Below are 26,086 nucleotides of genomic sequence, written 5' to 3'. Positions count from 1 at the left end.
AAGATGTTGCTCATGATTGGGTAGTACTGTGGGAGAAGAGTAGAGGGGAGAATGTAGCTCCTGCGACTTGGTTAGAGTTTCAGAGTGCCTTTCTAGATAGATTCTTTCTGCTAGAAATGAGAGAGGCTAAGGTATAAGATTTCTTAAACCTAAGTCAAGGTTCCATGACCATGAAAGAGTATTGTATTAAATTTAACCAATTATCTAAGTATGTTCCTGACTTGATAGCTAACCCCTAGAACGAGTATGAGTAAGTTTTTGTTTGGGGTGTCGAGTTATATGTTGAAAGAGTGCAGAGCTGCTATGCTCAATAGAGATATGGATCTTTCTAGGCTAATGACGTATATGTAACAAATTGAGGCAGATAAAATGAAAGAAAGAGAGAGAGTGAGTAAGAGAGCCAAAAGAAGTAGTTATAGTTTCTCCTAAGCAGGGTCACAGAGTGGTAACCGTTCTCACCATAGTTAGGATTTTTTAGTTCTAGCTCCATCCTCAGCTAGTACACGATGCTCCAAGATCTAGAGTAGTGAGAGTAGGGGTCTTACCTACCCGCTATGTGAAGAATGTGGTAAGAATCATAAAGGTGTATGTAGAGCTGGTAGTGATGTGTGTTTTGGATATGGCGAGCCAGGTCACAAAGTTCAAGACTTTCCTAATCCAGGTCCCCGAAGTCAGCACAGTCGTTCTTCAACTCATAATAAATTTTATGCACTTCAGACTCACCAAGATCATGAAGATTTCCCTAACATAGATCCGGGTAGGTTATAAGCCCTTCATCTTTGTGATATGAATTTTTAGATCCCTTGCTTCCATTTTGAGCTTGAATTTTAGCATGAGTCATGCATGAGTTTCAGATCTCATTCGGTCAATTACGACCTAGTCTGTAGATGCCCTGCGTATCGCCCCAGTATTTCAGTCAAGTGTGTTTAGAGGGACATAGAGTCCTAAGGGAGAGATACCCCATGGTATTATGATGTTGCATGTCATTATATTCATCTAGATGCATTTTCATATTTTCTTTATGAAGTTACCATCAGTTGTTATTGCATTGTCTAGTCGTGCTTTCGAAAATTAGCTTAATTGGACATCCATGCATCAGATATGCATGCCCAGTGTGAGAACTCAGTATGTCAGTCGTTCCAGTAGCGTAGTCATGACTTGAGATGTTTCCATGTCTTGAGTAAGTTCTGTTGATCCGTATTCTTAGTCTATCAAGCAACATTCGAGGACGAATGTTCCCAAGGGGGAGAAATTGTAATACCCTGAGAATCCCAACCGATAGTAGAACCATGATTCAAGCTCATAATAAATAAATATAGTAATTTGGTAGTTTTATAATCAATTTTGATGTGTATTAAGGCCTTAAATACGTCCTAGCTATTAGACGAATCAAAACATCCCTTACTGATTGAATTCTTGAGAAGGACATTGTCATACTCAACTTCAAATGATTATATCTCCAATTATACAAAGAATTTTTGATATCATGACCCACCAAGAGATAGAGAATTGAATTATATTTTCAATGATACCAATTTTACCAAAATCTGATATTGGAGTAAGAAGTTATGGTTATTTTACTGAGAGTTGTTTGAGCTATCTAGGAGTGACGGACAAGCTGACGGACCGTCAAGTTAGTGACGGACCGCTACTTTGGCCATCAAAATTGAAGTAGTGAGGGACTTTTATGGACCAAAAGTGACGGTGGTAGTGATGGTTATTCACCAGAGTGACGGTCCGTCACTCTGACCGTCAAAATTGTCCGAGACAGCGCTGAAGCACCATTTTAAAGGGATTTTTGGGTCATTTTTCACCCTATTTAATATCCAATCACCCCAAATCAAAATTTATAACTTCTCATTCATCCAAAATATCAAATTAGGGTTTCTTTCCATGATCAAAACCTATATTTCTTCTTCAAGAAAAATCAAGAGAGATCAAGAGAAGTCAAGAAATCAAGAATCTCTCCAAGAACCTTTAAGAAAGAAGTTTCCCCAAGGTATGTAGATGTTGATTCTTGGGTCCCTTTCATCCAAGAATCTTAATTACCCTTTTTTAAATCTCCAATATTTATGTTTATGAGTTTTTAATGATTCTTGTGAGTTGTGATTCATGTTTGTCTACAAGAATCAAGTCTTGGCCTTAGTATGTGGTATTTGTGTGGTAAATGGATTATATACTTGTTGTTGATGTTGAATGATCTCCAATATGGGATATTTATGTGTTTTGTATGAATATATGATAATATATGAGTTGGAAACATGTACATTTGGTTGTTCATGATGAGTAGTTGGGTTATTATACTTATGCCAAACTTGTGCATGTAAGGTGTTCGATAAAATATCTAAGAGACTAAAAATCAAGAATTGTAGTTAAATTGTGATCTAATGACAAATGCATGCTACACCTTTATGGAAATAATGACTTTTAAGATATTGTTATGTGTTATGATTGTTGATTAAATGTTTGTGAAGCTAGGTCGATGGATGTATGGCATGTTGTTATATGTACTCCACTCCATGTATAAGACTTTGAGAGCTATGAGTGTCACGAAATGCCCTAGTTAATGAATTGTACCATGATAGTGTGAAATTCCTAAATAAGTGTGAACCTATGCATGTCTAGTGTTTGTTGAAGGACCTTAGTGAACAAGTGGAGATGTGATAGTAGTAAATTCCCCAATTATGTGCCCTTTGACATATGCTAAGTTTTTAATACATGCCAAGTGGTTAGCAAGTAAATTATGACATGATAGTATGAAGTTTCTCTAAGCCATGTGATACCCAAGCATATGTCAAGACTGATATAGGTATGAAAATAGTTGAGGTAAAAATCTTGTTGAATGGAGTACGATCTAATAGCATATTTTTCCTATGTTATTATATGATTATTATTCTGAGATGCTTAAAGCGACCCTTTGGTGATTGTGATGATGAATAGAGGCCTATTTTTCCTAAATGCATGATGCTTGTGTTGATGAATGAATGATTGTGATGATGAATGGATGATCGTGGTGATACAAGCATGATTATGTTTCACTTTTATGTTATCGAGTCCTGGGGGTATTTATACCTGACAATAGAGCTGTTGCCTAGAGCCGGTGTTAGTTTCATGATAATTCCAATCGAGCCACAATTCTCAAAACTCAGTGAACTACAGAACTCTGTATCCTCAGATAAGTGCAGAAAATAAGAAAACTCTATAATCTTAAAAATCTTTGTAATCACTGTATTACTAGTAATCTAGCCCTAGTCCTATAAATTAGCTTAGATCTGATAGTATTCAAATGATCCAATTCTAATCTCAGAAGTGATTTGAGTAATTTATTCAAGCTCTGTATCGTTAGTCAGATACCATGATTCGATACCTTTTTTCGTCAGATACAGAACTAAGTAATCTCAGCATAACTCAGTTAGATCTCTTGAGAAACATGATCAGTATCATATTTAGATCAGTCTAAGTTCAGTTACGAATCATATCAGTGTCTTTCAGTTAGGAGTAGGATTCAGCACCGAGTGAGCTCAAGGATGGGAAATCACCTACTAGTAGAGGGTGTGATTCTTAGAAGAAATCCTTGCGCTCCTGAAGTACGTAGCCAGCATAAGTTGAGACATCATACCTACTAGTTGAGGGTAGATGAGGTGGATTGACCTGTTAGATGAGGGATCCACCATTCTCGTTTGAGTACCTGATAGATGAGGGTCAAATAAAGTTGTCTTTACCAGTGGCGCGGTATTGACACCCTTCCAACTGGGGCACAGGTTGGACCTCGACTTAGCTAGGTGGGGTATGTCGGTTAGAAGACTACTTTCCACAGTCTCAGTTTCAAAATTAGTCTCAGACTTCAAGAAAGAGCTCAGTTCAGTGTACAAAATGCAAGGATGTTAGATATAGGCCATCAAGTATGATTATCTGCAAATTCAAAGATCCGCTGCTAGATAGGCCGATCTCAAAATCAGTTATCAAATCTCAAAATCAATTATCAAGTAGTATTATTATCCATAGATTCAGAGACTACCTGCTGGATAGGGTTGATCTCAGTTTCAGTCAATCATTCTTATTATTAGCAGATTCGGAGACAACCTATTAGATAGGGTTGCTATCAGTTTCAGAAGCTTCAGATACTCGTAGTCTCAATATGTCCAGAACTTTTAGAATTTTAGTATATTCAGTATCAGTTACCAGAGTTATTCTGAGTATGCTCAGTGACAATATGTGCAGTATGTTCAATAAATACAGATTCTTTATGTATGCTAATTCAGCTCTTGCATATTATTCAGTTAAGTTATGTTCATGTATAAGCCCTTGCATTAGCCTACCTCATCTACATACTCATTACATTCCTGTACTGACGCATTTGCGCTATGGTTTTTTATTTGGCACCATAGGTTTAGAGGCACAGGATCCAAAGTTTCCTTTGCAGTTCAGTCCCTGTCAGCAGTAGTAGTTATAGCAGTGAGTCCTCTTCTTTCGAGGACAAGTTTTAGTTTTCTATTATTTGCATCAGATTTTTTTGTTATTTTCAGTGGACGAAGTTAGTTGGGGACTTGTTTCATCAACTCCACAGTTCATACAGTTTAGAGGCTTTTTAGACAAATGATGGATGTATTAGTATTCAGTTTTCAATTTTGAGTATGTATAGATGTGTTGAATCTTATGTTCAGTTTCCGCATTTATTTCATATATTATGCAGTGTACAGGTACAGATATCAGTAAAGGGTTAGCTTATGATCCTTCGGGTCCATAAGCACCTGTGACATCTCGGGATAGGATCTCGGGGTGTTACAGATTTTCAGCTTTTATATCATCCATACATCATCTTGATCAACTCACCAAGCTTTCTATAACAATACAAACTATGAATTAGAGCTCAAACCCATATAGAATCCAACACGATGAACTAGAAAGGAATATAGCTTGAGCTAAGAGTACTAGTTTTCGCGTTTAAACTTTAACTTAGTCTTTTGACTCAAAAATCATTATGAACACACCCTTAACACTAAAAACACATAACTACATACTTAGATTCTCATTTATACAAATATTACATCATTATGCACAAGATAAGTCCTCAGATCAAAGTTATATAAACATAAATAACAACACCGAGGTGCATAAATCCATCTCAGATCACACTGAATTTGATTCATCAGTACTTCAGGTTGACAACTCTTGATTAATTTTTCACTCTAATACGCACATTCTCGATTTTCCATAATTACCACTGTAATGTCAGCGTGGAATCACTTGAACCTTAAGAACATGGTTCTATTTTAGGGCAGAAGTATTGTTGTGAGCCATGGTGACTCCATAAGATCCTATGGACTAAAATGGTTAGTGAGATTGATTATGTTGTAACTATTGGGCCGAGTAACATATTGAAGAGTTTTATTTGAGATTCATACCTAATTAGCAACTGATTTAAAATGATAAGGGATTAGAAAGAACAGTTTTATGTGTATCGTGAAGAAAATGTATGTTCCTCACATCTTCTTTATAGAGTCTAAACTTTTCATCTCTATTCTTATTTCTTTCCTTTAAGTGACTTGTAATTTCAGTACTTCCCATTGTAATTCAACGGTTAAAGCATAGTTGTTATAATTTGGTTATCAGTGATTTATATGATACTTGTATATTTGTGTTGAGAATTCGATTTTGTTCAAGAAAAGATAGTTTTTAATGTACAATAACACCAAGAGATTATAATTAAAATTATTTCATTGCAATATTGTATTAACTCAGTTTATATATTTAAGTTTCTATTGAAAAAATTATGTCACGTCAAAAGAAAAAAACGACAATAATAAAGGTAGCTAGGAAAAGCTCTTTTAACCTTCGTAAATAGTATTCATAATCGACAAAGTTGTTAATTACTCCTTCTTTCATTTTTATTTTTCGAACTGTTTTTCAAGATCAATTTGATTAAACTTTAAAGTTGAATTAAAGTAGATTAATTTAATATTTAAAATATAAAATTTAGATGGTCGAAAATTATATGAAAAATGTTATAAATTGCATCTAATGTTCGAATGTTTAAAACTTTAAATCAATTAAAAAATATTTCATATATAAATAGTCTCCTTACAATAGACAAAACTGTAATTTACTACTTTTCTCACATAATTGTTATTTAACTATTATGCTAATATTCAAGACTTTAAAATTAATTGAAGTTATAGCTATTATTTATTTATTTATTTATAAAATGTTAGAATTTAAATACATTAAAAAAAATTCTTTCGGACTTCAATTAGTCCATGAAGTTTAGCCGATATGATTTAGATGGTAGATAATGAAGGGTCATCATGTTAATTGTCATAATGATTCATATATTATAATTAAAGTGGGATTATAACTTTTCTTTACACAAAAGTTTGAATCCTTTTAAAATAATATCAAGTAAAATTAATTTTATTAAAATATATTTTTGAACTTAGAGCTTTAAGATTGTTTTATCTCGCTATACTCTCAAGACTTTAGTTTTGAGAAGGTAAGCACAACTAATTTAATTAGTAGTAGTAGATTTTTTTTTGATAGTAACTTATATGGAGGAGGAATGCTTCTCTTGATTATTTTTGTTGACTTAAAAATCTCTTTCAAATTAGTTTTCAAATATTACATGTTTTTTAATGATAATTGCTATATTTCAATAATTTATATTCTTTTATATATTTTATAATGATTGACTTGTCGTGATGCACACGTGCAACACATATATACTAAATTAGATAATTTATATTACAAAATCTAATAATGTTTGTGATTAAAGCATTTTATTTTATTGTGGGCGGTTAGACTCATTCACGAGGTGAATGAAGTCAGATGCATATAAATTTTATTTGATCGACTACAATGTTGATATACTATATTAATATATACAATGCAACTTGAAAAGATATTCCCACGAGAGAGAACAAAAAACTAGCTAATCTATAAACTATATATTCCAAGATAAAAAAAATACATATAATATTTATTATTACAAGCAATAAATTTGGTTAAACTTTAATATCAGCAGTCACTAACAAACACACATTTCCTTTTTATTTGAATTTTCACAAGAACGACGACAACAATATATGTGTAATATTATAAGTATGGTCTTACAGGGTGGCGTGTATAACATTTCTTTGTGCAGGTAGAGAAGTCCCACGAGGGTGAAGTGTAATTTTTTAAATTTTCTGTGATTCTTTATTTATTTATAAGATATAAAAACTCGATAAAAATTAAAGACCATAAATTTGAAGAACAAAAATTAAAAGCCCCCTCAAAATAAGGGCATTCCTACGAATGATTCATAATCCAATATACGATTACCTAAAGATCATGACACGTAATCAAAGTAATAAAAAAATGTAAAATCTAGAATTGTCAATAAGTGATTAAAAGTAAAATTTATCGAAATCAACTTGATATATCAAAGTGATGCTCTATATTTTTGGCGATCAAAAACATCACGAGAAGGTTCGAAATCCTACATTCTAGAATCACGAAAACAATTTAGAAAAGAAAGGTAAAAAATACTACAAAATTGTACTCACAATTTTGATAAATAAAATCATCTCTATTTATTTATTTTGTGATTTACATTTTATTTTTTGATAAGTTTATTTTAGATGTCTACACATATCTTTTTTTTTTTTTTTTTTAAAGAAAAGTAGATTTGTGTCAAAATCCTCGTTTAATTTAATATGCAAAATACATGTGCAACACATGTATGTTAAATTAGAACATAAAAAAAGGAAGGCTAGTTTTGTTGGACTTTTCTTATACTGGACAAAAATGCAAAGCCACCCTCTACAAAGGCTAGTTCTGTAGTTTACGCGTAATTTCCTCACACTTGATCGGACGTGAATAGGCCCATTCCTTTTTCTAGGATTTAAAAGTAGACAGAGTCCAGAAAATTACATGGGATGACCCCCATAGTGAATGACTTTAGTTTTTTGTGCCCCATAAGAAAAGTCTTTAAAAGTTAGTTTTCCTTCCCTTTATATACAGTACATGTATATTTTTTCCCATCAACACCTCAAATATTTTTAAACTTTTCATTCTCATATGTCTTTGCTTTAGTTCATTTGTCTCAACCTTTATTTTTCATTTACCATTTTCCTCTTTTTTTCTTTTTTTCTTTCAAACATTATTTATTTGTTCATTTCTCTTTTTTTTTTCTTTTTTAATTCATTTGTCTCAACCATTTTTTTTTTTTTATCATTTCTCATTTTTTGTTGTCATTTTTTCTCAAACTCTATTTTTATTTTTTCCTTCTCATGTTTGTTTTTATTAATATTTTTCTTATTCTTCTCTTTTTTCTTTTTTCTCCCAACTTCTATTATATTTTTCTGATAAATAGAAAGTCGGATAATCCGTAAAAGGATCTTTTTTATTTGACATCAAAGTAAATTTAATGGCATGACTGGTTGTTTGTGAGTCCTTCGAATAAGTCTTGCCTCTAAAATAAAAGTTTGGAACATCTTATAAATCAAGACACAATGTGGTAGTGTCAAGTCTTGCTCGTCGGGCATAACTTTTTTGAAAATCATTGAGTTAAGTCTTGCATCTAAGGCAAAATTTATATAACATCTCATAAATCAAGACACAATGTGGTAGTATCAACACTTGCCCATTGGACGTAACTTATTTTTGGGGAGGTTCTTGGGCTAAGTGTTGTCTTAGAGGCATGACTAATAGAGCATCACATAAATCAAAAACAATATGTTAATGTCAACTCTTGTCCGTGGGGCATAACTTGTGGGCTAAGTCTTGCCTCTAAGGCAAGAGTTATAGAAGATCTCATAAATCAAGACCCGATGCGGTAGTATCAACTCCTGCCAATGGGGCATAACTTATTGCTTGAAAGTCCTTGGCTAAGTCGTGCCTCTAAGGCAAGAACTATAGCATATCTCATAAATCAAGACATAATTATCACGATCCGAACTAGGGCCTGGCCGTTACAGATACCACAAGTCCCATGCAAACCGAAGATGTAATACCCCATATGTTTCTAAGCTAGGAGACAAACCATTTTTCCTATATATGAAATCTCCTATCCTGTGATTCATACTTGAGTACATGACTTACAATGAGGATACTAGTGATAAGATAGCTTATGACGTGTTAAGCATGTTCATATGAGTCACTTAAGGTAATACAAGCTAAGAGTTTTTGAATCCATCAAGTTTTAGTGTTCGATTTCATAAGGGTCATATTTGAACGAGTATAACTCAATGTTAATTTGTTATTTCTGCATATTTATACCTACCAAATTATAGAGAATCGAATTAGCTTTCCAACGATACCAATTTCATCAAAATCCGACACCCGAGCTAGGAGTTATGGCTTTTTGAAGTATAGTGCGTCGCCTAACCAATCGCACATGGCCAATGGAAAGCATATGTGATAGCATATGTGGCACCTATATAGATATAGATGATATCATATGCGGCGCCTATGTAAATTTAGGCGATATCATATGCGGCACCTATGTAAGTATATGCGATATCATATGCGGCGCATATCTTATGGTTTCAAGTGACTTAAACACTCCGTTTTGAGATATTTTGAGGGTAATTAAGTATTTTAACACTCCTTACACGTCCCTAAACTTAAACCTATGAAATATATAGCTCTTAATTACATTACAACCCTACTAACATTTTAAGTTCATCATCCAAGAGAACTAAAAGAGAAAAACAACTAGGGTTGCATAATTAAGCTTCAAGATCCAATATCAAGGAAATTCCTTCGTCAATCATCAAGAATCTTCCTTCTAAGGTATGCGTGAGTTTATTCATGGACTTCTTTCATCCATAAAGCTCAAGAACCATATTCTAAATTATGTATTATGATGTTTATGTTGTTGGTAGTTGATGTTCATGTGGTTAGAGTTTGATGATGCCTAAGATGGGATCTATGTATGTTTTGTGTGAGGATATGGTGGTATTTAATGTATAAATATGTGAAATTGGTGGTTGAATATTTATAATCTTGATGAATCCACCTATGCCTAAGATGTGCATGTAAGGTGTTTGTGAAAATACCTAAGGGAATAGAAATCATGCTTTTATGACATAATAAGTCCTAAATGACTATTCCATGTTCTAACTTTATGTTCAACGTGATCCCCATGCTATTGTCTTGAATTGAAGTTGTTGTATGAGATGCTTATGATATTGTTGTGATATGGAATGACCATGTTATTGAAGCCATGCAAGTATATACATGTTGTGTCCATTCCCGACCATGTAATAGTTTGTTGAGAATCATTCTTATTATGAAATCCTTACTTATGATATTGTGAATTATGGACTCTACTCTTATGATCAAGTCAGTTATGTGTGTCAATTTCCTTCCTTCGAGTCCTGGAGGTACTTGTACCCAAAAACTATAGATGTGTGCCTAGAGCTAGTGTCATGTTTTAGGAAATCCTCAGTCAAGATATGCTCTATAGATTTTAGTTAGTCACGTGACTCAGAAAAACTCAGAAATCTCAGTAGTTCAGTAGTCCCAGTAGTTTCAGTACTCTCAGTCAGACCTCAGATCTCAAGTAGCTTTTTCGTCAGTCAACAGAACTCAGTGAATTCAGGTTAGTTCAGCTAAGAAAATATTATCAGCTTAGTTAATTAGTTTATAAATCATTCCAGTTCAATTAGTCAGTTTAGCACAGTTAATTTTTTTAGAGTCTTTCAGTTGGGAGTAGGGACTAGCACGGAGCGAGTGCAGGGATGTAGGTTTTTCCCGTTATAAAGGCAGAGCAGTTAGCAGAAATCCCTGTACTCCAGAACTGCGTAGCCAACATAGAATAGGAGTCACCTGTTAGATTAAGGCTATACTTGACTATTATATTGTCTTAGGCTTGATTTCCTGTTCAGGGTCACCCGTCAGAGAGACTTGACTATAGTAGAGGTCTCTAGCACGGTATTGACACCCTTCCAATCAGGGCAAAGATTGGACCCCACCAGTACAGTATTGGGGCATGTCGATTAGGTTACTATCTCCCACAGTCACAGTTATAGTTACAATTTTAGTATCAGTCTTCAGAGTAGAAATCAGGAATCAGGACTGTCAGATACAGTCATCGATCTCAGTAAGAAACTCAGATAGTTCCATTGATTCCTGGACCATCCTATTAGATAGGCTTGGTCCGATATTCAGATGCTTATTATTAGATTTAGAGGTCACCCGATAGACAGGCTTGATCTTAATCTCAGATTCAGTTGAGTATTCCCATTATTATTTTCAGAGATCACTCGTTAGCTAGGACTGATCTTAGACTTAGATGTTCAGATACACTTTGGAACTCAGATAGTTTTCCCAAAATTAGGACTGTTAGATACAGTCATCATGTTATCAGTTATTCTGTATCTCAGTATCACAAAACTCATATTGTCAGAGTTCAAACTCAAGTAGTCAGTATTTCCACGAGTTCAGTAGCAGTTACGTATGTATGTATGTATGTATGTATGTATTCTCATGTTCCTATTAGTCAGCATGTTCATGCATATAAACCCCATGTATTTAGCCTACCCTTACGTATACTCAGTACTTTAGTTGTACTGACGCATTTGTGCTATGGTGCTTTCTTTTTATGTTACACCATAGGTTCTGAGATGTAGATTCCAGATTAGCAGTAGTAGTTCAGTAAGCAGTGAGTCCTCATCTTTCGAGGACATGATCATTATCTTTATTATTCCAGTATTTCAGTTTATTTTCAGTTTAGGGAGTTAGTTGGAGACATGTTCCTTCAACTCTTTATTCAGATAGTTTAGAGGATTTCAGATGATTATAGAGTTTTCAAATTTAGACTTTAGTATTCTCAGTTTTGTTTTGGTACTTTGATACCACCTTATTTTAGATATTTTATTATTCAAGATTGAACTTTATGCCCTCTTTGTTTATGTTTCTGCATTTTATATGTATATTATGCAGTTACAGGTACAGATATTAGTCATGGGTTAGCTTATGGTCCTTCAAGTTCATGAGCACCGTATAGCATTCCAGTTTAAAAAATAGGGGCATTACAAAATTGGTATCAGAGCCTAAGGTTCAATAGAGTCCTAGGAATTCTGAAAGCCGCATCTAGTAGTGTCTTGTACATGGGTGTGTTGTGCATCACATTTATGTACAGGAGGCTATAAGATATTTTAGGAACAGTTTTCCTTCTTTCAGTACTCATATCGTGCCAGTGAGTAAAATCTCAAGTTGCACTCTCAGTTTAATCCTTGTTCCTCTTTGGTTTGCAGAACATGTCTCTTAAGAAGAGAATAGGGAATCAGTCAGTCCCACAGCCCGCAGATCCTTTGAATTAGAATGTGTCACATGCAGAATTTTAGGAAACTTTTCAGGCGCTAGCCCAGGCTATGACCACTAGTGTTCAGGGCAACCGACAGACTGCAGCCCCACCCCAACAAGATAGGGATTCAGCTACAGCTAGAATAAAATTTTTTATGAGAATGAACCCTTCAGAATTCTTTGGGTTAGTAATAGGTGAGGACCCATAACTATATCTAGAAGAGGTAAAGAAGATCACTCAAATCATGCATGTGTCAGAGGAGGAGAGTATGGAATTAGCATCTTATAGGCTGAAATATATTGATCATAATTAGGTAGTGTTGTGGAAGAAGAGTAGAGGGGAAGATGCAACTCCTATGACTTGGCAGATATTTCAGGATGCCTCCTTAGATAAGTTTTTCCTATTAGAGATGAGAGAAGCTAAGGTAGAAGAGTTTATGAACCTGAGACAACGCTCCATGACAGTAAAGGAGTATTGTCTTAAGTTTAACCAGTTAGCTAAGTATGCTCCTGACTTGATAGCTAACCCCAGAGAAAGTATGAGTAAGTTTGTGACTGGTGTGTCTAGGTTAGTATTGAAAGAGTGTAGAATAACTATGCTTAATAGGGACATGGACATTGCTAGGTTAATGATGCATGCTCAACAGATAGAGGCAGATAAGTCTAAGGAGAGATAAAGATCTAATAAGAGATTCAGAATAGGTAGTTACATCTTTTTTCTGGCTGGGTCACAGGGTGGTAATCGTTCTCACCATAGTCAGAAAAATTCAGCCCCTATTCTATCTTCAGCTAGTGTCCCCACACCTAACTTTGGAGATTTTAGTCATGGTGGGGCACCAGGCTCCAAAGCCCAGAGTAGTGTTAGAAGTGAGCGTACTTATCCGCTTTGTGAAGAGTATGGCAAGAATTATCTAGGTGCATACAGAGTTAATAGTTAGGTATGTTTTGGGTGCGGTAAGCCAGGCCACAGAATGCGGGAGTGTAGAGTGTTAGCTTAGAAAGGTATACATTAGCGTGAGCAGGCCGTAAATCCTAGCACCAATAGTGGTCAACGTCAGAATCAACTCTATTCACTCCAGAATCACCATGATCTAGAAAGTTTCCCCAACCTAGATTCGGGTACGTTACAAGTTTTTCATGATCATTGTATGCATTGTTAGATATCTTGCACTCGTTTGAGCTTATGTTTCCATATGAGTTAGTTAGTAACATTAGCATGTCTAGTTCAGTTCATGCATCATGCATTAGTCTCAGCTCTCCAATGTTTAGTTATAATCTAGTTTGTAGATGCCCTGTGCATCACCCTAGTATCTCAGCAAAGTAAACATTCCTAGAGGGACATAGTGCCCCAAGGGGGAGATACCCCACCTTTTCTTGATGCTTTTATGTTCCCGCTATAAATTAGTTATCAAGTGCCATGGCATAATTAGTCAAGCTTTCAAGAGTCAGCTCAGTCAGATATTCAGGCATTAGATATACGTGTTTAGTAGAGAAAGTACTATTTATCAGTATCTTCACTCATACGTTTACATATCATGTCAGTCATGTAATTATGCATCAGATAAGCATGGATTCAGCCTTTCAGTTATGCATCAGATATGCATTCTCATTTTGAGAAAACTTACTTTATTAGAATCCTCAGTCTTATATTCATGAATCAGCTTCCCACGCATCAGATATGCATGTTCAGTATGTTGTGCTCAGATTTCAGTCATGTCAGTCATGAACCCTGTTTCAGTAGTGTATGTCTTGTACGTACTTCATCTTATCATCTCTCCCACCTCAGTTAATTTCTATTCGAGGACGAATATTTCCAATGTGGAGATATTGTAATACCCTGCATGTTTCTAAGCTAGGAGATGAACCATTTTTTCTACATATGAAATCTCCTATCCTGTGATTCATACTTGAGTACATGACTTACAATGAGTATACTAGCGATAATATAGCTTATGACGCATTAAGAATGTTCATATGAGTCACTTAAGGTAATACAAGCTAAGAGTTTTTAAATCCATCAAGTTTTAGTTTTCGATTTCGTAAAGGTAATATTTGAATGAGTATAACTCGATGCTAATGTGAAATTTCTACATATTTCTACCCACCAAATTATAGAGAATCGAATTATCTTTCCAACGATACCAATTTCATCAAAATCTGACACCCGAGCTAGGAGTTACTTTGCGAAGTAGAGTGCGTCGCCTAACCAATCGCACATGGCCACTGGAAAGCATATGCCATAGCATATACGGCGCCTATGTAAATATAGGTGATAGCATATGCGGCGCCTATGTATATATAGGCGATATCATATGCGGCACCTATGTAAATTTAGGCGATATCATATGCGGCGCCTATGTAAATATATGCGATATCATATACGACACATATCTTATGGTTTCAAGTGACTTAAACACTCCGTTTTGAGTTATTTTGAGGGTAATTAAGTCTTTTAACACTCCTTACATGTCCCTAAACTTAACCCTATGAAATATATAGCTCCTAATTAAATTCAACCCTATTAACATTTTAAGTTCATCATCCAAGAGCACTAAAAGAGAAAAACAACTAGGGTTGCATAATTAAGATTGAAGATCCAATTCCAAGGAAATTCCTCCATCAATCATCAAGAATCTTCCTTCTAAGGTATGCGTGAGTTGATTCATGAACTCCTTTCGTCCATGAAGCTCAAGAACCATATTCTAAATTATGTATTATGATGTTTATGTTGTTGGTGGTTGATGTTCATGTGGTTGGAGTTTGATGATACCTAAGATGGGAACTTTGTATGTTTTGTGTGAGGATATGGTGGTATTTAATGTATAAATATGTGAAGTTGGTGGTTGAATATTTGTAATCTTGATGAATCCACCTATGCCTAAGATGTGCATGTAAGGTGTTTGTGAAAATACCTAAGGGAATAGAAATCATGCTTTTATGACATAATAAGTCCTAAATAACTATTCCATGTTCTAAGTTTATGTTCAACGTGATCCCCATGCTATTGTCTTGAATTGAAGTTGTTGTATGAGATGCTTATGATATTGTTGTGATATGGAATGACCATGTTATTGAAGCCATGCAAGTATATACATGTTGTGTCCATTCCCGACCATGTAATAATTTGTTGAGAATCATTCTTATTATGAAATCCTTACTTATGATATTGTGAATTGTGGACTCTACTCTTATGATCAAGTCAGTCATGTGTGTCAGTTTCCTTCCATTGAGTCCTGGGGGTACTTGTAACCGAAAACTATAATTGTGTGCCTAGAGCTAGTGTCATGTTTCAAGACATCCTTAGTCAAGCTATGCTCTATAGATTTCAGTTAGTCACCTAACTCAAAAAAATCAGAAATCTTAGTAGCTCAGTAGTCCCAATAGTTTCAGTACTCTCAGTCAGACCTCAGATCTCAAGTAGCTTTTTCGTCAGTCAACAGAACTCAGTGAATTCAGGTTAGTTCATCTAAGAAAATATTATCAGCTCAGTTAATCAATTTATAAATCAGTCCAGCTCAGTTAGTCAGTTCAGCGCAGTTAATTTTTTTAGAGTCTTTTAGTTGGGAGTAGGGACTAGCACGGAGGGAGTGCAGGGATGTCGATTTTCCCATTATAAAGGCAGAGCTGTTATCAGCAATCCCTGTACTCCAGAACTGTGTAGCCAGCGCAGGACTGGAGTCACCCGTTAGATTAAGGCTATACTTGACTATTATATTGCCTTAGGCTTGATTTCCTATTGAGGGTCACCCGTCAGAGAGGCTTTACTATAGTAGAGGTCTCTACCCGTGGCACGGTATTGACACTCTTCCAATCAGGGCAAAGATTGGACCCCACCAGTACAGTATTGGGGCATGTCGGTTAGGTTACTACCTCCCACAGTCATAGTTACAGTTACAGTTTCAGTATCAGTCTTTAGAGTAGAAATCAGGAATCAGGACTGTCAGATACAGTCATCGATCTGAGTAAGGAACTTAGATAGTTCCATTGATTCCTGGAACATCCCGTCAGATAGGCTTGTTCCCATATTCAGATATTTATTATTATATCTAGAGGTCACCCGACAGACAAGCTTGATGTCAATATCAGATTCAGTCAAGTATTCTCATTATCAGTTTCAGAGATCACTCGTTAACTAGGACTTATCTCAGACTTAGATGTTCAGATATAGTTTGGAACTCAGATAGTTTTCCCCAGAATTAGGACTGTTAGATACAGTCATCCATGTTATCAGTCCTTCAGTATCTCAGTATCATGAAACTCATGTTGTCAAAGTTCAAACTCAAGTAGTTAGTATCTCAACAAGTTCAGTAGCAATTACGTATGTATATATGTATGTATGTATGTATGTATTCTCACGTTCATATTAGTCAAAATGTTCATGCATATAAACCCCATGCATTTAGCCTACCCCCACGTATACTTAGTACTTTAGTTATACTGACGCATTTGCACTATGGTGCTTTATGTTACACCATAGGTTCTGAGGTGCAGATTCCAGATCAGCAGTAGCAGTTCAGTAAGCAGTGAGTCCTCATCTTTCGAGGATATGATCATTACATTTATTATTCCAGTATTTCAGTTTATTTTTAGTTTAGGGAGTTAGTTGGAGACATGTTCCTTCAACTCCTTATTCAGATAGTTTAGAGGCTTTCAGACGATTATAGAGTTTTCAGATTTAGACTTTAGTATTTTCAATTTTTTTTCTGGTACTGTGATACCACCTTATTTCAGATATTTTATTATTTAAGATTGAACCTTATGCCCTCTTTGTTCATGTTTCCACATTTTATATGTATGTTATGCAGTTACAGGTACAGATATCAGTCCTGGGTTAACTTGTGGTCCTTTGAGGTCATGAGCATCATGTAGTGTTCCAGTTCAAAAAATTGGGGTATTACAGAAGATCACCCCCTTTACCTAACCAAACAAAACACACCACACCCCGATGTCGTCTGAATTTCAAACATATAACAAGATAACATATATTAGCCTAATAAAGTTTTAAATACATGTCCTTAACCGACCACCGATGACCAACTGACAACCGACACCACCCAATAGCCACAATAGTCCAAACAAAAGCTTCTAAACTATGATCCAAAATTGAATATCAACAAAGTGTTTGGACATGCCCTCGACAATAGCCAAAAACCAAATCCAAAATAATAGTCAAAATGTTAAGGAAACCATAATCATGAAATGGGGTCTTCCAAAGTATGGAAGCTCACTACGTCAATCTGACTCAACGGTTATTCCCAAATCACTTAGTCATTGAGAAGAAGGAGTAGAAGAATGACTAATTCCTGCATCGCGTGAGGGTACAACATGTGAAGATGGTTAGCAAGGTGAATACTAACATGAAACTCGGGGATAAGGATAACATAATGACATGATCAACAATTTAAAAATCATTCAAAATCCAACGCACATAATCAAATGCATATATATAAGTATATATATCACATCTCGGGATAGGACTAAGGAGTAACATGCTTTTCAAAACTTTATCAAGGATTGTGTAGCTCAACCGTCATATAATAGTACCCACAAGTTATATGGGCCCCAGATCTTACCCCTTGGTTGGTCCCCAGTTAGCCGCATAAATCAGAGAATAATCTCATATATATGCATATGGGGACTCGAACCCTCCAACATATACCAAGGTGACTTAAGAACCCGACCATATAATGATATACGAGAAACTTGAACCTTCCTAATCATGAAATAATAATAAGGGGTACTCGAACCTTCCTGGTCACTTTGACCCCTGCGTCGGCAAATGTGATTTCCAGTATCGGTCACTCGACCTCCATTTTCACGACTTAACTGCACAACTCTTATTAGAGCCCCATTAAAACAATCGTCACACACTCCTATTCAATGAAACATAATACACTTTTAGGCATACATTGTTGGTATCATCATACCAATTACACTTGCAAGGTAACACATCATGCCAAAATAATTTTGATTAACTTGGGGAGAATAACTCTCTTTGTTTATTAATACACGGAGAGGGGTCACTGACTCTTTTTTTTTTTATTAAATCATGCTATTGTATTTCAAATACCTCTTTGTATTATGCAATAGTTCAAGACTAGTTCAATTTATAAATTCCCACAGTTCTCATAATCAAAACCAATTTTGCATCATGGGGTTGGGGTCATAACCACTTCAAATGTCATAAGTTTGGGAAAATCACAATTCCCTAGTTCATTCACCATAAACATGAACCCATAAGTTTAAAATCATATTAAAAGCATGAAAATCATATATATAAACCATGAGAAACATGTGCAATTCAAAACATTCAAAAACCCTAACCTTTGATTTCAAAACCAAAACAATAATCGTATGAACAATATTTTAAATAACATGCTTTTGAAAAATTAACAATGAGGGAAGAGTAACATATCTGAAATAGTAAGATGTACAGAGAGAAACCACCCTTGAGAGCTCTAATTAATCAACCTCTTGAAATCCTAGCCTTAACTTGAATAGAGTGTTTGACAGAGAATTTGGGAGTATTTGAGACGTTACTTAAATTGTTTCTAAGAGTTATTGACACCCTAGAGAGGTTATAATACATAGATTATATTTGGTTAAGAGGGAAAATGTCCAGAATGCCTTCAACTTAAAAGCTAAAAAGTGTTGCCTTTGATTACGAGCCAACCCCTTGACTCGTAACCTCTCCTTAGGACTCATCTCCATGAGTCGTAACCAAGGAAATATCACCAAGGCACCCTACGCTATTATTTTTATGACTCAATGGCACCAATCTTAATAGGACCCCATGACTCGTAGGGTCCAGTCATAGTCAACACAAAACAAAATTTGAGACTTACACTAAACACCCCATAATTTCACCTAATGACTCATAACATATCCTTACGGCTCTTAGTGAGACACTCATACTCAGAGCAGAACCAAGCATCAAACTTAATAGTTTGGGTACGACTCATTCCAATAAGTCATCAAGTCACCCTACGACTCAAGAGGTCTAGTCGTAACCAGGTTCAGTGAGTGTCAATGTATTATTTGAAAGTCCTACCTACAGGGCATAGCTTATTATTTAAAAGTCTTTAATTTATAAAATATCTCATAAATCAAGACACAATGTGGTAGTGTCAACTCTTGTCCATGGGACATAACTTGCTTAAAAGTCTTTGGGCCAAGTCTTGCTTCTAAGGCAAGATTTATAGAGCATCTCATAAATCAAAACATAATATGGCAGTGCCAACTCCAACCCATTAGACATAACTTGTTGTTTGGAAGTCCTTGGGTTAAATCATGCTTCTAAGGCAAGAGTTAGAGAACATCTCATAAATCAAAACATAATGTGGTAATGTCAACTCTTGCCCATGGGCGTAACATGTTGGTTGAAAGTTGTTGGTTTAAATTTGCCTCTAAGAGAAGAGTTTTAGAGCATCTCATAAATTAATGCACAATGTTGTAGAGTCAACTCTTGCCCATGGGGCATAACTTGTTGTTTGATGGTCTTTGGGCTAAGTCTTTCCTCTAAGGCAAGAGTTATAGAGTATTTCATAAGTAAAAACAAAATGTGGTAGTGTTGACTCTTGGCCAATGTACATAACTTATTGTTTGAAAAGCTTTGGAATAAGTCATGCCTCTAAGGCAAGCGTTGTAGAACATCTCGTAAATGAAAACATAACATGGTAGTGTTATCTCTTTCCCATGGGATATAACTTGTTGTTTGAAAGTATTTGAGATAAGTCTTGCCCTAACACAAGAGTTATAGAACATCTCATAAATCAAAATATAATGTAGGAGTGTCAACTTTTGTTCGTGGAACATAACTTGTTGTTTTAAAGTCCTAAGTCTTGCCTCTAAGGCAAGATTTATAGAACATACCATAAATCAAGATAAAATGTGGTAATCTCAACTCTTGTCCATGGGGCGTAACTTGTTGTTTGGAAGGAATCGAAGAAAAGAAAAAGAAAAAAAAAGTTGCAAAAAAATAAAAAAATAAAAATCAAAGAAAAAGAATGAAAAAATAGAATTTGAGGGGACAACATGGAAAAAATAAAGATTGAGAAAAAAGAAAAAAAATTCAAAACAAACATAAAGGCTGGAAAAAATTTTAAAAAGGAAAAAATGAGAAAAAATAAAAATATCAGAAAAAGATTTAAAAATTAGAAGTTGAGGGGAGAAAACAAAAAAGTAAGGGTTGAGAATTTTTTTTTTAAAAAGAAACAATAAAAATCAAAGTAAAAAAAAAAGAGAAAAAAATAAAAATAAAAGTTGAGAGGAGAAAAGAAAAAAAAGTAAGAGTTAGAGAACAACTAAACAAGAAAAAGAAAAAAAAAAGAAGATAAAAAATGAAGTAAAACAAAAAAGTAAAAAAATAGAAGTTGAAAGACAAATAATTATGAAATTGTTTAGGAGTATTTAAGAAATAGGGAGACAAATAGGTAATTGTCCCATCTATAAAAAAGAAGATAGACTAATTTTGTAAGGGTTTTTTTATGGGACACAAAAAGAAACCCACCCATTATTAGGGTCATTTATGAACTTAACTCGGCATTGTCAAAGGTAACGAGTGTGGTTGGATCCATGGTGACAACCATATATGGGCCTATGTTCTTTGAACAAACTTGCTGTAATTGGGTTGTCTATGTATTGATCAGGGTTAGGTCCACTAAGATTTTAGGGCTAAAGTTGTAAAGCCGATTGGAAAACTTGCTATAGTGAGCAGCTCCAAGAGTATAGTTCACTACATAAAATCATAAAAAAGGAATTTAATAGGATACATATCAAGATATTAGGTGGGTGTTTGGATTGACTTATTTTTATGTGTTTTTGACTTTTAAACATTTTTTTCGTTTTAGTTGTGTTTGAGTAAATTAAAAAGTGATTTTAAGAACTTATTTTTAAGTTAAGAAGTGTCAAAATAAGCCAAAAGTCAAAAGTAGGATAGTACCAATTATGACTTTTGACTTTTAGTTTATAAGTTACCTTTTAAAAATCAATCCAAATACCCCTTAGGTATATGAGCTCGTGCCAATACGGGCCCAATATATGTTACTTGGTTTTTTAAATTTGTGTGATATACATAAAATTGAAAACGCAATCCAATTAATTATATATTTTTTTTCAATATTTTAAGTTATTGAATGTTGTTGATTTGTAATGCCTTTGACGTAATTTACACATAATATAAATGAAATTTGGTGAGTTAACTAAATTTTTTACATATTTTAAATAATTAATTATTAGAATTTAAAATACTTTTTACATAATTTGGCAAAAATAAAAATTATACTACTATCAAGACCCAAAATAAGATCATGACCGGCGCTTAAGTGATTAGAACTCCAAAGAAAGCCTCGTCAGTATTCAACAAAAAATCGGATAGAGTTTTTCCTATTTTTGGGCCAATCCAGAAAATTTACTGTCTCAAATCAACAACACAACCACCTAACATCACAACTAGCACACCAATAACATCAACACAATTCACCAAAATCATCAACAATCCATTCACCATAAAATTACAATACAAAATCTATCTCCAAACTATGAGAAGAAGTCAGTAACATCACAAGTTCATAATAACAAAAGAATACTCAAACTCTAAGGACATGACTATGGAGCAACTCTAAGAGTTTTCAAGGAAAAGAACATAACAAATAAATAAACTGTTGCCCAGGCAAACAAGTATGGGACTCACCATAAATATGCCAACTCGAATCCTATAGCCAAAGAAATCCTCACCAATGTCACCCGTATTCTCTATAAAAATAATAGCGAGGAGTGCGACACTAGCTCAATGAGTAATAACACTTAATCATAATTGTTTTAATGGGGATAAGTCATATAATAGGCTAGTATGAAGATCATTAAAATATACTAAAAGGATGCTCTTTCCGAAAGTGATAACCATTATATAAGAAAACAACTTAACAATTCCATAAAACGAACAATACTATCATATCAAGTTTTATCCTTTGGGAGATTTACAAGAATAAATAATGTAATCAGTGTGGAATTCTAATTCGAGAATAGTCAATTAGAGTGGACCCTTTGTAAAGGAGTCAAATATCATATCAATCGGTAGCTACTTGAGGAAAATCAGTAACAGTATGTAAGTTCTACCTTTCCACTAGCGAGAGTTGTAACAGTAATCAATAGATACAAGGTGCATCAGGTCTAACGAACCTGCTGTTAGCTATGAAATACAAATCAAGGTCTACTCCCATTTATACTTTCTTTTTAAATAGTATATACTCATACAAAAGCATTTTCAAAATAGTAAATAGCATTTAAGTTCATATCAAATCATATTACATGTAAACTTGAATAAAACACATGTCAAGATACTTATGTCTCAAGTAAATAAAATAACATTCACAATAGCAATATCATATCTCAAATAACCATCTCAATATCATATCAAGTAAAAGATTCCTCCACGTGTAATTTCAAAGCATTCAGTAACTCTTGTTCCATCAAAATCACATATAAAATATGCAAGTTAAGATACACAAATTATGGTATGGTTAGTACTCACAGTGTACTTGTCGGAATATCAACTTGTCACCTAGAACAATTGGTATGACTTCTTTCGATCGAATCTATAATCACATCATATCAATTTTGTGTTAATTTCTTCATTAGTCTAAAATGTATCTACTTTAACTATCAAACTATAGGAATTTTTATGATTTACCCATTATAAAGAATCTCCAAATTCCTATCAATTTAAGTGGTAGTAGATGAAATTCTTCAACCCTAACCATGAGTTTTCTTAATTCAAGCAGTACCTCCGCTATCCAATATGAGTATTGTCTTACCAAATAAATTCAATTGAATTTTCACTACTCTCAAGCCACACCACACTTATAAACTCAAATTCATTTAATTTCGTATTGCTAAATTACAACTTACTTGTATCGAGAAATAATTTTTTCAATACCTATGTAAATTATTCAGATAATAATCATGGTAAGGCTAGAGAAAGATTTACCCTAATCCTAAAAGGAATCTCTGGTCAAACTCTTTTTTTTCTTGCTCTTTGGTTTGCTGAAAGTGAAAACCTTCCTTAAAACCCTTTAAATTTTTCTCAATGGTACATGTTGCTGACTGATTATTTTCTGCAACAGCGAATAGGCATAAAGCCCTTAAATCCTTTTATTACTTTTTTCCTTTTTCTTTGGTTGATTAAGTGGCAGACCAAATTATATAATGGGCTTAGGTCCACTAGCTTCTTTTTTTTTCTAACTTGATTACCTTATAATAATTTTGGGGTATTACATTCTCTCCATCTTAAAAAATTTGGTCCACAAATTTTAAAACAAATGCATACCTTCAGACTGAAACAAGTGAGGGTACTTGACTCGCATGTCATTTTTCTACTCCCATGTAGCTTTATGGTTCTTCCATCCAACTTTCATGGTTTGATCATAACTTTCATACTTGACTATCAATAATCGCCACTGTTTCTTCTTCATACGTTAAATTCTTATCAAGTTACATAGTTGGTGCTTTAAGCACACAAGAAGAATTTACTATATACTTCCTTAGCATAGAGACATGTAACACTAGATGGATGAAGAACATCTCAAGAGGGAGTGACAAATGATATGTCACACCTCTAACTCGATCAAGAATCTCATAGGCTCAATTTGACCCTTTTCTCGAATCGCATCGCACCCTTCATAGGGGAGACTTGTTGGAACACCTTATCCCCAATAGAGAATACTAGAACTCTCTTTCTCTTATCTTTATAAAACTTCTTTATACTTTAAGGTGTGAGCAACCTCTATATAATTAGTTGGACCTTATTGATATCTTCATTACCATGTCTGGTCCTAACACCTTAGCCTCTCCAACTTGGAACCATCTGATAGGAGAATAATATTGCCTACTATACAAGGCTTCATATGAAGCCATCTGAATGCTAGACTGAAAAATAATTTTGTAAGTGAATTCAGCTAAGGGTAAGTATCCCAACTAACTCCATAATCAAGAATTCAAGCTCTCAATATTTCCTCCAAAAATGTATAATACGATTTGATTGTCTGTCTGTCTGTGGATGAAATGTAGTACTAAGATCTACTTGGGTACCCAATGCTTCTTAGAAATATCTCCAAAAATGTGAAGTAAAGTATGAGCCTCTGTCAGAAATGATGGACAATGGAACTCTATGAAGTCCGACAATTTCACCCATACAAAACTGAGCATATTTCACTCCACTATATATAGTCTTTTCTGGCAAGAAGTGTGCTAATTTATAAATCGGTCTACAATTACCCATATAAAGTCTTAACCTCTAATAGTTCGTGGTAGCCCAATTACAAAATACATAGTGACTCTTTCCCATTCCCGATCTCTTGTAGTAATCCTTCTGGTTGTTAATGCTCTGTTTTAACCTGTTGACAAGTCAAACAACTAGACACAAATTTAGAAATATCTTTCTTCATACCTTCCCACTAGTACAATTACTTCAAGTCATGATATATCTTAGTAGAGCCAGGGTGTATAGTATATTTGGAGTTGTGAGCTTTCTAATGAATGGCTTATCTTAACCCATCACCATCTGGTATATATAATTAGTTACCCAATCAGAGAATACCATCACATTCAACATTCATCATCTTATTTTGACCAGTAAGGACCTCATATTGGTATTAGCACAATTGCACATCCTTATTTTGAGTGGACTTTATGCATTCTACCAAAGAAGATTTAGCTTAAACATAAGCAAACAATACCTCAGACTTTTCAACATAAAATTTGACACCTTTACCTTCAAGTTTTTGCACATATTTTCCCAATTATCTATTTCCAAGAGTTATATATACCAAACTGCCCATAGATTTCCTGCTCAAAGCACAGCTACAACACTAGCTTTTCTAGAATGATACAAGATAGCACAATCATAATTAATAAGCAGTTCCATCCATTGATGTTGTCAAATATTTAGATCTCTCTTCTAAAAGATGTATTTTAAACTCTGATTATCGGTATAAATCTCACAAGTTTCAATTATAAGTAATGTCTCTAAATCTTTAGAGCAAATACTACTGCGACCATCTCTAAATTATATATAGGATAGTTCATCTCGTGTTTTCTCAACTATCTTAAACTTAAGCTATAACATGATTATTTTGCATGATAAAACATCCCAGACCAACCCTCGAAGAATCACAAAATACCTTGTATCCTCCAGAACCTAATGGTAAGGCTAATACTGGTGCGATGGTCAAACATGTTTTGAGTTTCTGAAAGCACTCACATTCTTCATCCATTGGAATTTCATATTTTTATGTGTCAACTTGGTCAATGAAGTTGTTATTTTGGAGAAATCCTGCACAAAATGCCTACAGTAATTTACCTAACCCACAAAGCTGCAAATCTCTATAGGCGAGGTGGGTCTAGCCATTTTTGGTCTGCTTCTATTTTTAGAATCCACCGTGATTCCATATTTTGAGACAACATACCCAAAAAATGATACCGAGTCAAGACAAAATTCGCACTTTGAGAACTTAGCATAGAGCTTATGTTTCTGCAATGTCTGTAATACAGTTATCAGATGATTCTCATGTTCTTTTTGGCTATAAAATTTTATCAGAATATCATTGATAAGTACTAGCTTAAATTTGTCCAAAAAAGGCCAGAACATCTTATTTATCAAGTTCAGAAATGCAGCTAGAGCATTATTTAACCTGAAAGACATCACAAGGAACTCATACTACCTATATAGAGTTCTAGATGCGGTCTTAGGAATATCTTCCTCTCAGATTCTAAGCTGATCATAACCAGACCGAAGATCAAT

General features: G+C 34.4%; 1 pseudogene; it reads right to left on the bottom strand.

Annotated features, from left to right (window-relative positions):
- The window catches only part of LOC107869010, a 149,488-nt pseudogene that overhangs the window by 42,701 nt on the left and 80,701 nt on the right, over nt 1–26,086 (bottom strand).

Source organism: Capsicum annuum, chromosome 4, assembly GCF_002878395.1.
Source record: "Capsicum annuum cultivar UCD-10X-F1 chromosome 4, UCD10Xv1.1, whole genome shotgun sequence".
NCBI lineage: Eukaryota > Viridiplantae > Streptophyta > Magnoliopsida > Solanales > Solanaceae > Capsicum > Capsicum annuum.
Note: the sequence above shows the minus strand (reverse complement) of the source record. Positions and strands in the feature narration are given on the sequence as shown.